The following is a 15,157-nucleotide window of genomic DNA, read 5'->3' on the forward strand; positions in this document are numbered from 1 at the left end:
TGATCTGCTGTCTGGCGGCTCCTTTCTTCTCGGTCACCATGTGGCCATCAGGCTCCAGGCTCAGAGAACAGGCGTAGACGGCAGAGCGGGGACAGCCAGCCCCAAACCTCAGGTCTGCCGGCCACTGACTGTGCCTCGGACGCTGGCCCTGCCACTGCCAGTCTGGCCCACGTGAGACACGGGGCGCCACCCTGCAGCCCCTCACCCCACGTCTCTGGCCATCAGCCTGCCCCTCCTTCCCACTCTCTGTATCTCACGGCCACCCTCCTGATTCAAAGCATCACCTCTCCCCTAAATTGCCCCGTGGTGATTTAATCCTTCTCTCGGGCTCCAGGGCTGGAGTAGCTAACGCTGTCTGTCACGTGACCAAACCATAGGTACCAATAATCCCGCTTTGCGTAAACAGTTCTCCCGCGTTGAGCCGAGTCTGAACTTCTCAGCAGCCGCTACGAAACCCGCGTCTCTGGCCCCCGTTTCCGATCGCCGCACGGCGGCTGTGCAGACCAGCCCACTGCACCAGCATCAGCTCCTCTGCACGCCATCTGCTCCTGCCTCTGAGCATCTGCGCGACCGTTCCATCTCCTCAAGACACCCCTCTCCCTCGCCTCTCCGGTTCTGTCTCAGCTCTCGTGTCCTCACCTGCAGGGAGCCTTCCCTGACCTGGGACACCCTAGCCTCCCGTGAGAGTACAGGTCACCAGGGTGAACTTGGCTTGCATCTCTATCCCAGTGACCAACTCACATACTTTATTTGGCCCCTGCGATGGTTAATTTTGTGCGTTAACTTGACTGGGCCATGGTGCTCAGATATTTGGTCAAACATTATTTGGGATGTTTCTGTGAAAGCATTTTGAACGAGAATAACTTCTAAGTCAGTGGACTCTGAGTAAAACAGATTGCTCTCCATGATATGGTGGGCCTCGTCCACTCAGTTGAAGACCTGCTAGAACAAAAAAGGGGCTGCTCTCTAAAACGAGAATTCCTCTGCCAGATGGTCTTCAACCTGGGACATCAGTTCTTTCTGCCTTCAGGCCTGAACCACATCACTGGCCCCCTGCCCCTCAGGCCTTCTGACTCGGATCCCCGGGCCTGCAGCTGGCCGGGAGCAGACCCGGAGGAGCCTCTCCGCCACCATAACCACACGGGCCGTTCCTTACAGTCACCCCTCTCTACCTGCGGCTACACACCTCCTGCGCCCCGTCGGTTCTGTGCCTGGAGCCCCCCGAGGAGGCCGCTCTCCACCCTCCCCACAATCCCACCGACGTGGGAGACTGAGCCTGGGGGCCCCTTGCTCGAGTGCATGTGGGAAAGCCTGGCTCCTTCGGCTCAGGTAATGGAGCTGAGACACAGCTGATGTTCATGTGCGGATGTGCTCACGCCAAAGCGCTACCAGGCAACAGCCCTCAGCGGCCCCCGGGTCTTCCCGACGGTGACAGTCCACACGCCTCCCGGTGCCACCGCTCACCGACATCAGCAGCATCACCGCGAGCAGACACCCCCAAGCTGAGGTGAAGCCGGCACAGTCTGAACCTGCTGCCAAGTCCGGTTTTCAGTCAATGGTCCCACCCTTCTCCCTCCCGGGGCCGCGAAGCAAGCTCAGCCCGCCAGGCGTCCCGCCTCCAGCACCTTCTAGAACTTCACCCCACAAACCTCAGTCCCCAGGAGCACTGCCTCCAGCACCTTCTTAACTTCACCCCACAAACCTCAGTCCCCAGGCACCCTGCCTCCAGAACCTTCTATAACTTCACCCCGCAAACCTCAGTCCCCAGGCGCCCCGCCTGCAGCACCTTCTATAACTTCACCCCACAAATCTCAGTCCCCAGACACCCCGCCTCCAGCACCTTCTATAACTTCACCCCGCAAACCTCAGTCCCCAGGCACCCTGCCTCCAGAACCTTCTATAACTTCACCCCGCAAACCTCAGTCCCCAGGCTCCCCACCTCCAGCACCTTCTATAACTTCACCCCGCAAACCTCAGTCCCGAGGAGCCCCGCCTCCAGCTCCTCCTGTAACTTCACCCATCCAAGCCTCTTCCCACAGCGCCCCCTTGGGTTCACAAGTTGGTTACACTTCTCACAGCTCTGGTTTGCCTCCTACCCACTCACCCCTGCACGCCACCATCATGTTAAAAAAAGCAGGAGGGTTTTAAACTCTCCAGCCAGACCGCTCCTCACAGCAGTTGTGGAGATTTACAAAGTGCATGTGAACAATCCACTAAGGAGGCAACACCTGGCATTAACACACTTTTTATTTTTCAACCTCATGGCTGTGAAGTAATTTATCCTGAACGATAATTATTTCCCTGATTGCCAGCGAGCCCGCTGAGCCTCACTTAGGTTTACTGCCCTTAGAGAGGATTTCCTGTTTATACCACTGGGTGCTATGTGGTATTTTCTCATTTTTGACTATTTATATAATATGGAAATAAATTCTTTGTATTCTAATTGAAAACATGCTTTTCCAGCCTATGCTCTATCATTTACTCTGAGTTATGCTGTCTTTTTAGAGGGGAAAATAAGACAAAACCATATCTATAAATATGTAGATATTTTCACTGTAATGTAGTCAAATTTTCAATCTGATTCTTTACAGTTTCTGTTTTGTGATCTGCTCTAAAAATCTGTTCTACTGAATCTTTATATAATCCTTTTAAATTTTCTTCTGAACATTTTTTGAAAGTTTGTGTGCAAGATAGATGTCATGTCCCCAAGCGAGCGCACAGAAGTCAGCCCCCGGGACGGCCCGCCCCACACACGTGTGCACGGCCGAAGCCCACTGAGGCCACGTGCTCTGTTCCAAGTGTTTCTCCCCAGCTCCCCCGTCCCCTCCAGCAAGGGGCCCTCTCTCCCCCGCCCTCCTTCACCGCCACCGCCAGGCCAGTGTCAGCGCCTGCAGACCGGTCTCCCAAAGCCTGGGGCCCCTTCCCTCCCCTCGGCTCTACAGCACGGCCCCGTCGTGGCGCCCGCATCGCCGGCCCGCACAGGTGTGCCAAGCGGCGGCCTGGTCCCTGCAGCTGGCCCACTCCTCTTCCATGTCTCCTCCCCAGCCGCCCACACGGTTCTAGAGCACAAGCCGGACCCCTGCACCGCACCCCCCTCTCAGGCGCCAGGCCTCTGCTCACACGAGCCGATTTCTCGACCCACCTATCCCTGCGCACTGCCGTCCTGGGGTCCCTCACGCCTCTCCTCCCAGGGCTTGTGTTCAGGGCAGAGGAGGGAGGAAAAGGCAGAGCACGGGGTGGGGGGGGGGGGGAAGGGTTTTCAGGGCAGGGAAACTACTCTGTGTGATACATCAATGAACAGGTTCCATTAATTTGCCCAAACTCAGAGCGGACACCACCACGGGCAGGCCCTCAGGTGAACTATGGACTGTGGGTGGTCACGCCGTGTCCACAGACACAACTGTGACAAACGTCCCCTCTGCCGGGGTGCTGACACCCAGAGAGGCCGTGCCCGGGTGAGCGGGCAGAGGCCGTGTGGGAAATCTCTGTACCTTCCCCTCAAGTTTGCTGTGAATATTAAACTTCTGCAAAAGAAAAAAAAAAGTCTTAATAATCAAAAAAGACCTAATACTCAATTATATTAAAAATTAAGAAGAGGGGCGCCTGGGTGGCTTAGTCAGTTAAGCGTCTGACTTTCGCTCAGGTCATGATCTCGCGGTTTGTGGGTTCGGGCCCCGTGTCGGGCTCTGTGCTGACTGCCAGCTCGGAGCCTGGAGCCTGTTTCAGTCTGCGACTCCCTCTCTCTCTGACCCTCCCCTGCTCACGCTGTCTCTCTCTCTCTCCTAGAAATAAAAAAAAAAAAAAAAAAAAAAATTAAGAAGACTCGGGGCACCTGGGTGGCTCAGTAGGTTAAGCGTCCGACTTCGGCTCAGGTCATGATCTCATGGTTCATGGGTTCGGGCCCCGCGTCAGGCTCTGTGCTGACAGCTCAGAGCCTGGAGCCTGTTTCAGATTCTGTATCTCCTTCTTTCTCTGACCCTCCCCTGTTCATGCTGTCTCTCTCTCTCTCTCTCTCTCAGAGATAAAAAAAAATTAAAAAAAAATTAAGAAGCCTCTATTTGCAGATTATATTATCTTATGTATAGAAAATCTTAAGGAACCCACCCGAAGATCACTGGAACCACTTAACGAGTTTAAAATGCGTCAGGACACAAGACCAGCAATAAGCAAGTGCGTCTCTGTACACTTGCAGTGAGTAACCTAAAAATGGAAATAAGACAATTCCATTTGTAAGAACATAAAAGGAATAAAATATCTGGGAACGACTGTATGAAAACAGACGGGAAACTCTGAAGGTGCGCGCTCTTGCGGAGGGAAGCCGAGGAACTAAATCGCTAGGAAGGATCCATGCTCACAGGTCAGAAGACTCAACACTGCAATGGCGATGACCCCTCCCCAATCCACAGACCCGCGGCCACCTCTGTCCAGAGGCCAGGTGGCTTCTTTGCAAAAACTGACGAGCTGATCCTAAAAGTGTTTGGAAATTCGAGGGACCCAAGACAGTCAAAAACACCCTGACAAAGAATAAAGCTAGGAGCTCACATTTCCCGACTTCAAAGCTTACTACCCAGTACAGTAATCAAGGCAGTGTGGCACTAATGGAGGGTACAGAGTCCTGCCCCACAAGGTGGGACACGCATCAATGGTATCAAACTGAGAATCCAGAAATAAACCCTCACTTATATGACCATTTTCAACAAGACTGTCAGGGCGAGTCAACGGGGGAAAGAATACATCTTTGACCAGTGTTGCTGGGATGCCTGGATATTCACATTTGAAAAAATGAATTTGGGGGCAACTGGGTGACTCAGTCGGTTAAGCATCTGAGTTCGGCTCAGGTCATGATCTCACGGTTCATGGGTTCGAGCCCCGCGTCTGGCTCTATGCTGACAGCTCAGGGCCTGGAGCTGCTTCAGATTCTGTGTCTCCCTCTCTCTCTGACCCAGTCGTCCCTGGACGGATGTGATACAATGGAATGTATTTTCAGCAACAAAAAATAAAGTCTGAAACTTGCTAGAATGTGGACGAACCTCAAAGTCATGGCAAGGGAAAGAAGCGAGTCAAAGACCGCCGTGTGAGCCCGTTAATGTCAAGTGTCTGCAACGGGCAGGCTCGCACGGAAAGCAGATTGGCGCCGCCAGGGACCTGGCGGGAGGTCATGGCGATGATGGCACAGTGCTGAGGGTGCCACAGGCTGCTGAGCTGCTCGCTTAGCATGGGGAGTGCAGGGTGTGAACTATGTGCTTGCCAAGCATCAGACTGACGGCCGTGCCCAGGCCACATGCACGCCCGGCGGCATCTCCCGGGCGGTCCGCGAGATGAGATGCAGTGGCTGGAGAATTCTTTCCCATCAACCAGGAAGCCACTCCAGCATCACCTGCTGCCCCAGCAGTGAATTCCAGGAGAAGTTGAATTACATTCAGTTAATGATCATCATCTTTTATTTTATTTTACTGATTTACTTATTTGGCCCTGCATGAATTCCTCAAGTCTCTATATTCATTTACTTTTGAATTTCCTAAGGTCAATAATATATTTCTGAGGATGCCAGAAATAAATTCTGTACCAAGAAAATTTCATAGGGCGCGTGGGTGGCTCAGTCAGTTGGGCGTCTGACTTCGGCTCAGGTCATGATCTCTCAGCCTGAATCAGGCTCGCTCCTGTCTGCGTGGAGCATGCTTGGGAGTCTCTGCCTCCCTCCCTCTCTGCCCCTCCCCCACCATCTCTCAAAAATGAATAAACATTTTTTTAAAAAAGAGGAAGTTTTGTAATTGTACTTTGATTACTGTGTCTTTTCCATTTCTTCCATTTCTTCTATAGGAATATCTATAATGTGTTCTGTCTTCCATACCTTTTACCCTCTTTATCATACTTTTGTCTTTCTTTACTCTGTATTCTTAGAAATCCTAATTTTATAAATACCACTAATTCAATTTCTACATCTGTTTTCTGCTTATTTCCGTTAAAGCATTTTTAGATTTTCTTGTTCTATAAAATAGTCAAATGTTTGCTTTTCAGTTTGGCACATGGTGCTGATAATTTATCCAAAAATATGTTGTGTTCTACAGGAAATCCTAACGAATGTTCTTTTCTTCATCTGCACGGAGCACCTCACAACACAGACACTCGTTCCCGCCTGAGCAGCAGGTGACCTCTCTGTGGTCCCTCACAGCGCACACTTGATCCCCTCCCAGATTTAAGCTCCAGGGCAACGTGATGTGTATGGTCTCCCAAGAAACCTGTCATCATTTATTTACTAATGGTTACAATGCACCGCGAGGGCATTCATTCTCACCCCCACTGCTGGGTCTCATGATGATAACAAGGAAATGCATCCCTGGAAAAGCAGTGTGTCCTCTCTGCTGCAAGGCGTGCGTGTCCTATGAGCAACCCGGGGGACCCCGCCCAGTGGAGTCGGCTGGTTTTGAATTACGTATGAATGATGTCTTTTCCCAGCTACACAATACCTTCTATGGTCGGTTCACATTACTACTGGGCATTATTTTTGGGGCAAAAAATTGCCTCACATCCCAACACGTGATTAAAGTCAAAAGCTTTAAGAGGATTATGGAAAATAAAATAAACCAAAGAAATCCAGTGAGTTACTGAATATAAGCATCCCAGTACAAGAAGACACTTAATTTTGGGGAGCAAAATTATAGTGTATATTGTTAATTTTGGAATTAAAGTCAGAGTTTTGTTCTTTCAGATATTATAGAACTTAACACTTCCCCTCCATCTCCACTGCTCTCAGCGCTGCAATGCACAGACTATGTTATATCACACATGACTTAGAAAATTAAATCATCTCTTTGAGGCACTGGCATTCATCCTTGAAATTCATTAGATATTAATACTTGCAACAGACTTTCAGGAGACTTAGCTATAATCCCTGAAGATACATAACAATAAAATTGCCATCTGGTTTTCTCTGTCTTCAGCAGTAAATTATATGATTCCTAACAGAAATGTGCAGATTAAGAGCAAGTTTTCTATATACTTTTGGACGGCATGGGGTTAGGGGCACCGACCCCGGCACAGTCAGAAACCCACACGTCACTGTTGGCCCCTCCAAAACTCAACTACAAATAGCCTACTGTTGACCAGAGCCACACCAACACCATAAATAGTAGATTATCACACGCTTTATACATTATTATATATTGTGCTCTTACAGTAAAATAAGCTAGAGGAACAAAACGTTACTAGAACAATCACAGGAAAGACGAAGCACATTCACAGCACTCTGCTGTGTTTACGGAACAAGTCACGTGCAGGTGGACCCGGGCAGCTCACACCTGCATTGCTCAGCGGCCGCCTAGAGGGTAGCAGGAGGCACAGGTGCCTTCTAGGCTTCGGATAAAGCTACAGCGATCAGAGTGTGGTGCTGGCACAAGAAGGGGTGTGTGTGTGTGTGTGTGTGTGTGTGTGTGTGTGTGTGTGTGTGTGCACATAGATACATATGTGTGTGTGTGTGTGTGAACAAGAGTCCAGAAATACACCCACAGGGATGTAGCTAATAGATTTTTAACATAAAAGGCCAAAGAAAGGGGGCGCCTGGGTGGCTCAGTCAGTTTAAGTGTCTGACTCTTGCTTTAGGCTGAGGTCATGATCTCAAGGTTCCTGGGATCAAGCCCTGCATTGGCCTCTGTGCTGATAGCATGGAGCCTGCTTGGGACTCTCTCCTTCTCTCTCAAAATAAATAAACTTAAAAAAAAAAAAAAAGGCCAAAGAGCTTTAATAAGGAAAGAGCAGTCTTTAAAAAACAAAAAAAAAAAAAAAAAAAAAAAAAACAAAAAAAACACCACTTGAACAGTCAGAGGACTACCTGTGAATAAATGAACCCCAGTCTATACTCCATCACTCATGCAGGAAGTACTCACAATGGATTTCAGACTTACATGTAAGAATAAAACCTATAATCCTTCAAGAACGAAGCAGAAACTTATGGCAGCAGGTTCAGGCCAAGAAAGAGGAGATTTAAGGAAAACAACTAAAGTGAAAGGAAGAAAACTGGTAAACCATAGTTCACTGAAATTAAAAGTGTGCTTTATGAAAGGCAGAGTTAAGGAAATAAAAGACAAAACAGTCTGGAAAATTCGTTTTCAAAATATGTGTGTTAGGTCTGATACTGGGGTTGGCTCCAGAGGAGGCAGTTCCTGTGGCCCAATGGTTTTTAAGCACAGTAAAAAACCAAGCTTTCAACCCAGCATAGAGAAGGAAGCCTTACAACTTAATTTATAAAACACAAACAACGCAGGAAAGGGTAAGCCTTGCACATGCACCTGGGAAGCGCTGCGCGCCCGTGGCCTGGGAACCTGACTGCCGCCTCGGGCCGCCGCTCGCCGCCGTCCCCTGGCGCCACACAGGGCCACCCGCTGCAGGTGGGAAGGACAGCACAGCCCTCTGGAAAATGACATAACGTAAGACCCAGCAACTGCACCTCCAGGAATTTACTCAAGAAGCATGAAGCGTGTGCCTCCTGGAAGTGTGATCGTGACACTTTCGGCCGCTCCATTCGAGGCTGCCCAGAGCCCGGTCACCTGGAGGGAGAACAGACCCCCGGGACACACCCGCTGCCCAGCCTCCGGGGAGCGAGCTCCCACACCTGCAGCCTCGCGCTGCCCCGAGTAAACACAGGACACGCGAACATTCCCAGAACGGCTCAGCCATAGGGGCACAGAGCGGTAGGCCGTGGCCAGCGGGTCGAGGAGGGGCTTCGATGCGCAGAGACCAGGAGAACCGGGCTCCAGAAAGTTCTACATCCTGGTCGTGGGCGTGGTTCCATGTCCCACTGGTCAGAACTGATCACAGGACACAACTCCTGGGTGCCGATGTTACAGCACGTAATTGTGCCCCGAGGGGCCTGCCCCCCACCACACCAGGAGGCTGGCTCTCGGTCAGAGATGCACGTGTGGTGACAGAGTCGGGGCTGGGGTGGAAGCTCGGCCGCTGAGACTTACCCGTCTTAGCCGTCGGGCCAGGGCGGTCTCGGCCCCTCGCTGGGGTGCTGGGGCGGGGACAGGGCGACACCCCGTCCCTGCAGTGCTGGGCGCCAGCATACGGCCGTCCACGCGGGCCTCCGCTCCCCAGGCGATGTGGGCATGAACGTCAGTTACGGGCTTTAAACTGGAATATTCACAGAGGCGCCTGCGGGCAGCGCGGGGTGCGGTCTGCGGTGAGGCGGCCCCTGCCATCCTGCTGGGCACTCGGAGCAGCCACGGCCCGGCCACTCCTCTCCAGGCTACTTCTCAGGGCTGGCTGTCCTGCTGACACCACCCCCGTCCCCGCGCCCGGTGGCCCCTCTAAGCCCGGCCCTCTGTGCTTGCCACAGGGCTCCCAACAGGGGAGGGCAGGCAGCTGTCTCCTGCAAAGGCCCTCGGGAAGGACGCTCCGGCGTCCCCATGTCAGGCGGCTGCCTGCGCCCCTGGGGGCTGGGCTCCCCTCTGAGCCCCTTCCATCACACCCTCCCTGGAGACACTCCCACAGCCCCTTACAGGCCAGGGTGCTCTGGGCCCGAGGTGGCCCAGGACGGTCTCCCATCCCACCGTCCTTCACTGCTTCACAACTGCAGACCCTCTGGCCACTTGAAGTGACATGTCCCAGCTTCGGGGACACGGACACGGACGTGCCCACCACACCCGCTCACGTCCAATTCTCCTGCCTGCCTCCAGCATTTAGTCTGGGCTCCCCACCCTTCCCAGACTGTCCTGTCCAACCGCCGCAGCCTCACAGACCCCCGCCTCCTGCGGCCGGGGGACGCCCACCAGCAGCCCGGCCGCGCCACGGGGCACGGCCACCCCAGCCACACCTCCCGCTGCCTGGGCCGTGTCTCCTACCACCGGTGCGTTTTCCGGAGCACTTGGCTCTAGGTCAAGTACACAGTCAGCATTTCAAAAGTTTGTGCCAGAAAATTATTTGTTAAATATATACACAATATATTTAGTATCTCACTCCTCATCTATGGAGTAGATGACAGCAATGTTTCAATTTTAAACTAAAGCTATTAATGAGAAAAGAAACTATTATACTTGAGAACAGTCTGTAAGATTAGCCCCCTAGACAGAGACACTAAAAATGCTAGGCATTTATTGGGTTTTCTAACATGTTTTATCTTTCCGGAACGCAGAGGACATTTTCTATAACACGATCTGTGCTTTAATTAGAAAAGGGCTACATTTTGTCTTCTACACTAGAAGGACGAGTCCTCTATCTAATGAAGGAAACCGTGTCCCACACGCTGACGGAGCAATTCCCCCGGCTCTTGCACAGAATCCGGAGACTGGCCGGCCGGTCACTGGAAACAAGGTGTGGACCGTGTGGTGCACCCCGGCAGGGGCTCCTTCCGGCCTCACCCTGAGCCGTCCGGGTCCTGGTCCGTGTACTGTATCTGGTCTTCTGCCTTCCAGCTCACCACGGCAATCGGAGCCCCCGCACTTGCCAAGCACGGCTCCTCCTCGGACAGCACGATTTCATTGTCAAGTTTGCACTATCTCTTGTTGAGCGTAGGTCACCTTACATGAAGGGGGGTCTTTACCAGCATTCAACATGAAACAGAAAGGGTGCAGTTCCTTCCCCGCTCCATCCGAAATGGCCCTGGTGAAGGTGGGGGAGGGGGGCTCCCCGAGGTGCCCACACGCAGCTGCCACGGTGGCCACCCCCCGGCCCCCACCGTCCCCTCTCCTCCACCTGAAGCCAGAGCAAAAGGGACACCTGGTAAATACTACCTGTCTCACTTCAGTCCCTCTACACACACACACACACACACACACGGGGATGGGTGTGCATGTTTTATTGTCACTCGCAGGGAATGTACCGATATCACAGGCAATACATGTTACACAGTGATACACACACCCCAGAAATAATAAGCACAAACAAAAGGACTTCTCCCCTTCTCCCTCTGAGCTTTGATTCGCAGGAAAAGAACAAGCACATTAGCTCTCTGAACGCAACAGTTTCCTCTACTTCCCTTCTCATCTGTGACACTGGGGACGCTTGCCGACGTCCCTACTAACAACTCCTGGGACAAAATGGAGGCGAGTGGTTCTAAGGCTTCAGGACAGAGCCGCAACGCTTACGGCAATTCACTGACTGGCCGAGGGGACAGGCGGCCTCGGGGCTCCCGGCACCCCGCACACAGTCACCCCGACCTGCAGGGAGCAAGTGTCCCACGAAGTCAGCCGGAGAAAAAGCCAAATCTCTGACCATGATTCCGAGAGAGCAACTTATCACAAGTCAGTTTCTCTTTCAAAGTAAAATCACTTGACGGAAATCCTGACGTTAAAAACCAACATGTCCTTGGTTGGCACATCTGAGCCCTCCCGGAGGTCCCTGCGTGGACCAGCGCCGTGGCGGGGGCAGCCTCCCCGCACAGGCGCATGACGGTCACCAGCGCTGGCCCCAAACATAGGCCAAGAAGTGAGTTTCCCACTTCTCAGAAGAGGCCAACTGGGGAGAAGGAAAGACGTATCTGTCAGCAACAAACCATCCTATTCTGGAGGAAGGAAAGAGCTTAACTACAGAAGTTTTTCTAGCAAATAAAATGTGTTCTTGCAGTTTCTACGTTTGCCAGAAAAAGAAAAAAAAAAGACACCACTTAGTCTTTATGTGTAGTGGAAGTAGGCACATATGTCTTGGTAGATTTTTTCTGGAACCCTTCGCACATAAGCTGCGGAAAAGGCAGTTCTTTATAGGGAGCCCGCCTGTTCTCATCGGGAGGTACATTTCCCCCCAGAAACCAGACTGGGCCTCAGAATGAACGTGATTTATATACATCTGCTTTCCTGGAAACGATGATGATTGGATTTTGTATCTTCACAAATTGAGGTGACGGCTTTCCAAAGAAAAATGGAAAAGTTTCCTGGGAAGAAAAATGACATATAATGTGCTTGTGCCCAGAAATCTCGGCCAGCAAATTGTGCAGGCTGATGTCTCTTTTCTGGTGTTATTGAGGAAATTCCGTAAAAGGAATAGATAGAGTCACGGCAATCCTTGTTCTGTCCTGGTCATAAAATCCCCGCTCTGCTGATACAGTCGGCTCTGGACCCGCAGGCGTCCGGTGTGGGTGCCAGAGCGAACGACGGGACGTCCCATCTGCCATCAAGCAAGTAGTGTCTCTGGGTAACGTCACCGTAACCTCAACTTTGGCATGGAGTCTGCCACCCCCTCCTTGCCTCGCGCAGGGTACGTTTCAGTATCCACACTGTCCCTCATCCCAGGGCTGAGGCAACACCCTCCCGGCGCTGCACACCGTGGCTGCACGCCCACAGGGAGGAAGCAGTTCCAAGGGGATGCAAGCGCGGTGTTTAGGAGATGTGTGCACACACATGTGTGCACATGGACAACCGTATGTGTGTGTGCACAAGTGTGCATGCATGTGTGCCTGTGCATGTGTGTATCTGTGTGTGGGTGTACATGCACAAGTATATATGTGCATTCATGTGTGTGAGTGCACAAGTGTATATGTACATCCATGTGTGAATTACACAAGCATGTGCAGGTGTGCTTGTGTATATGTACAAGTGTGCATGTATACACAGGTGTGAATATACACATGTGTGCAGGCGTCGTGTCTGTGTATATGTGCAAGTATGTGTGTGCATGTGTATATGTCCACGTGTGTATTGTGCACATGTATGTGCATGCACGTGTGTGCATGTGTGTTCTTTTCAAGGAAAACTAAGAGTATTTTCTTGTAGTGATGTCAAATATTAAAAGGTTTACTAGGGGCGCCCGGGTGGCTTAGTCGGTTAAGCGTCCGACTTTCGCCCAGGTCATGGTCTCGCGGTTTGTGGGTTTGAGCCCCGTGTCAGGCTCTGTGCTGACTGCCAGCTCGGAGCCTGGAGCCTGCTTCAGTCTGTGACTCCCTCTCTCTCTGACCCTCCCCTGCTCACGCTGTCTCTCTCTCTCTCCTAGAAATAAAAAAAATTAAAAAAAAAAAAACATTTAAAAAAAAAACAAGGTTTACTATGCCACTTATTTTTTATTCATTAACATGTAAATAATACTAGACCTGTATATTTAATTACACTTCTATCAATTAGCTCATGGAGTTAAATACTTCATGTAAACATCTAGCAGAATATATGAGCTTTGTAGAAACCACTGTATTCCTGATCAAATAGATGATACACTGACACTTCACTTTCTGTTCGCTTTAAATATACAACAGGATGGGGATGTGGATATTATTATCCAGCAGTTTTTTTCTCTGTTCTGGCAGCGACTCCGTGACTCAGACGACCGTATGTCCTCATGGTACTAGATCTACTGGAACCAGAAAGTTTTCCATGAATTGTTAATCATGAGGTGTTTTTAGGTCGACTGTGAAAACCGCACCTGCTCACCTGTGAGGAAGCTCCCAAGACTGAGCTGCAGTTTGAAAATGTGATCTGACACATTTAACACAGTTATACTTGGTCAGCCTGGTGTGTGTGCAGGGCTAAGGATCAACTGTAAATAAAATGCAGTTAATCTGATTATTCTGGACTTGAGACAGGTTTTATTTCAAACATACAAGTCATCAGAAGTCACAGATGTTCGACAGAAAGCATAAAATTCTAAAATAATCTAACTTGTGAGAATTTGTTCCATGAGAAATTTTGAATGGTGCTACATCTACTTCATTTGTAACAAAAAAGTGGCATGATTCTCTCTCAAGTTATTTATCTAATATAATTTAAATCAAATTACTATGTCTTTATGTAAATTTCAGCAATAACTCTGTTCAAAGGTGTCTGCACTGAAAACAGGACATTACGACTTACAGGGTCGTTGAGTGGAAGATCACCTGGTTTCCTGCTGAAAGAAGCCCATGCGTCTGCATTTCTGGTGGGAATATCTGTTCCCAGTCCCGCAGTTTTGAGAAAGGGAGGTTATCTTCAAGAAGGAGAACAGAAAAAGGCCATAGACAATGGGGCATTTTCCTAAAATCATTTTCTGGAGAAGAGAATTCCCTAGCAACAAAGCTGCTGGGTGTGTTAGAGACACCCCACGGCTTCCCAAAGGCCGTAGATCACGGAGATGGGATTCTTAACACGTGGTCCCAAGGATGCGATGGTCACGAAGAGGCTAAGGGAATCCAGGTGCTCAGCGACATGGGACAGGTGAGATCCGTCCGACCTTCAGAGCCAGGGAGATGCACACCAGCCCTGCTACCCAAGGAGAAGTGCCTGCACTAATGGGGGGGTATGGGGGGATGGGGCGTCTCAGCACCCCACGCTGATGGGGGCAGGGACCCTTCCAGCACCCGCACCGGCGGGGGTGGGGGGAGGGAGGTGGCATCCCAGCAACAGCACTGACAGGGGCGGGGGAGGGGGGAGGCCCTCCCAGCGCCCGCGCTGACTCACTGCAGTTTGCATCCTGCTCACTCCTTTATTGCACAGAACCCATCCCTGGGCCAGCACAGGACAGGGGACTGCTGGGGATTAGGGAGTGTCACCAGCTGTAATTGAACCACAGGCAGCCTGAAATTAGTCTCCATGGTACTTCCGCCAGAGCTGTCACTCACGCGGAAGTCAGGCCATCCCCCCACCTTCCCCAGGGAGCCAGCATACAGCTGACCATCCAGTTTATGGTAATGTTTTAATTACATTTCAATTTTTCCTCTGAAGCTGAGTTAAGGAGAGTGGGGCCCTGCCTCATGCATTTTAGAGTCCTCGATGCCTAGTCCTGAGCCTGCAACACACCAAGAGCTCAATTTTCAAAAATGAGCACATAATGTTGAATAACTGAACATCAGGAAGCGTATCCTTATAAATGATTTTACAGATGAGGAAGGTCTACCCCGAATGAGCTCAGGGGCTGACGGCACTGGCTCGGCTCACACGTGAGAGCACATGGGAAAGACAGGGCTCTCACCCGCTCCCAGCCCAATGCTGCTTACGTATTCCGAATTTCGATAATCTCACTGGTATGTGTTACTGGTATTGCACAGTAAAAATGTCCAGCTGGGCCAAAATATCTAAGTTTTCAAAGCTGTTTTCCGATGACCTGGAGTCCGAGATGTGTGCGGCCCTGAATCCGGGAGGACACCTGCTTCTCGCTAAACAGCAAGAAAACTCCAAGCTGCAGTGGACTCAGGGTGAATCCTCCCAAACAGAGAAGTGAAACACAGACTACAGACAGTCGTAGGCTGTCTGGACGCTTCCTGGCC

Source organism: Hyaena hyaena, unplaced genomic scaffold (genome assembly GCF_003009895.1).
Source record: "Hyaena hyaena isolate Hyena2069 unplaced genomic scaffold, ASM300989v1 scaffold_552, whole genome shotgun sequence".
Taxonomy (NCBI): domain Eukaryota; kingdom Metazoa; phylum Chordata; class Mammalia; order Carnivora; family Hyaenidae; genus Hyaena; species Hyaena hyaena.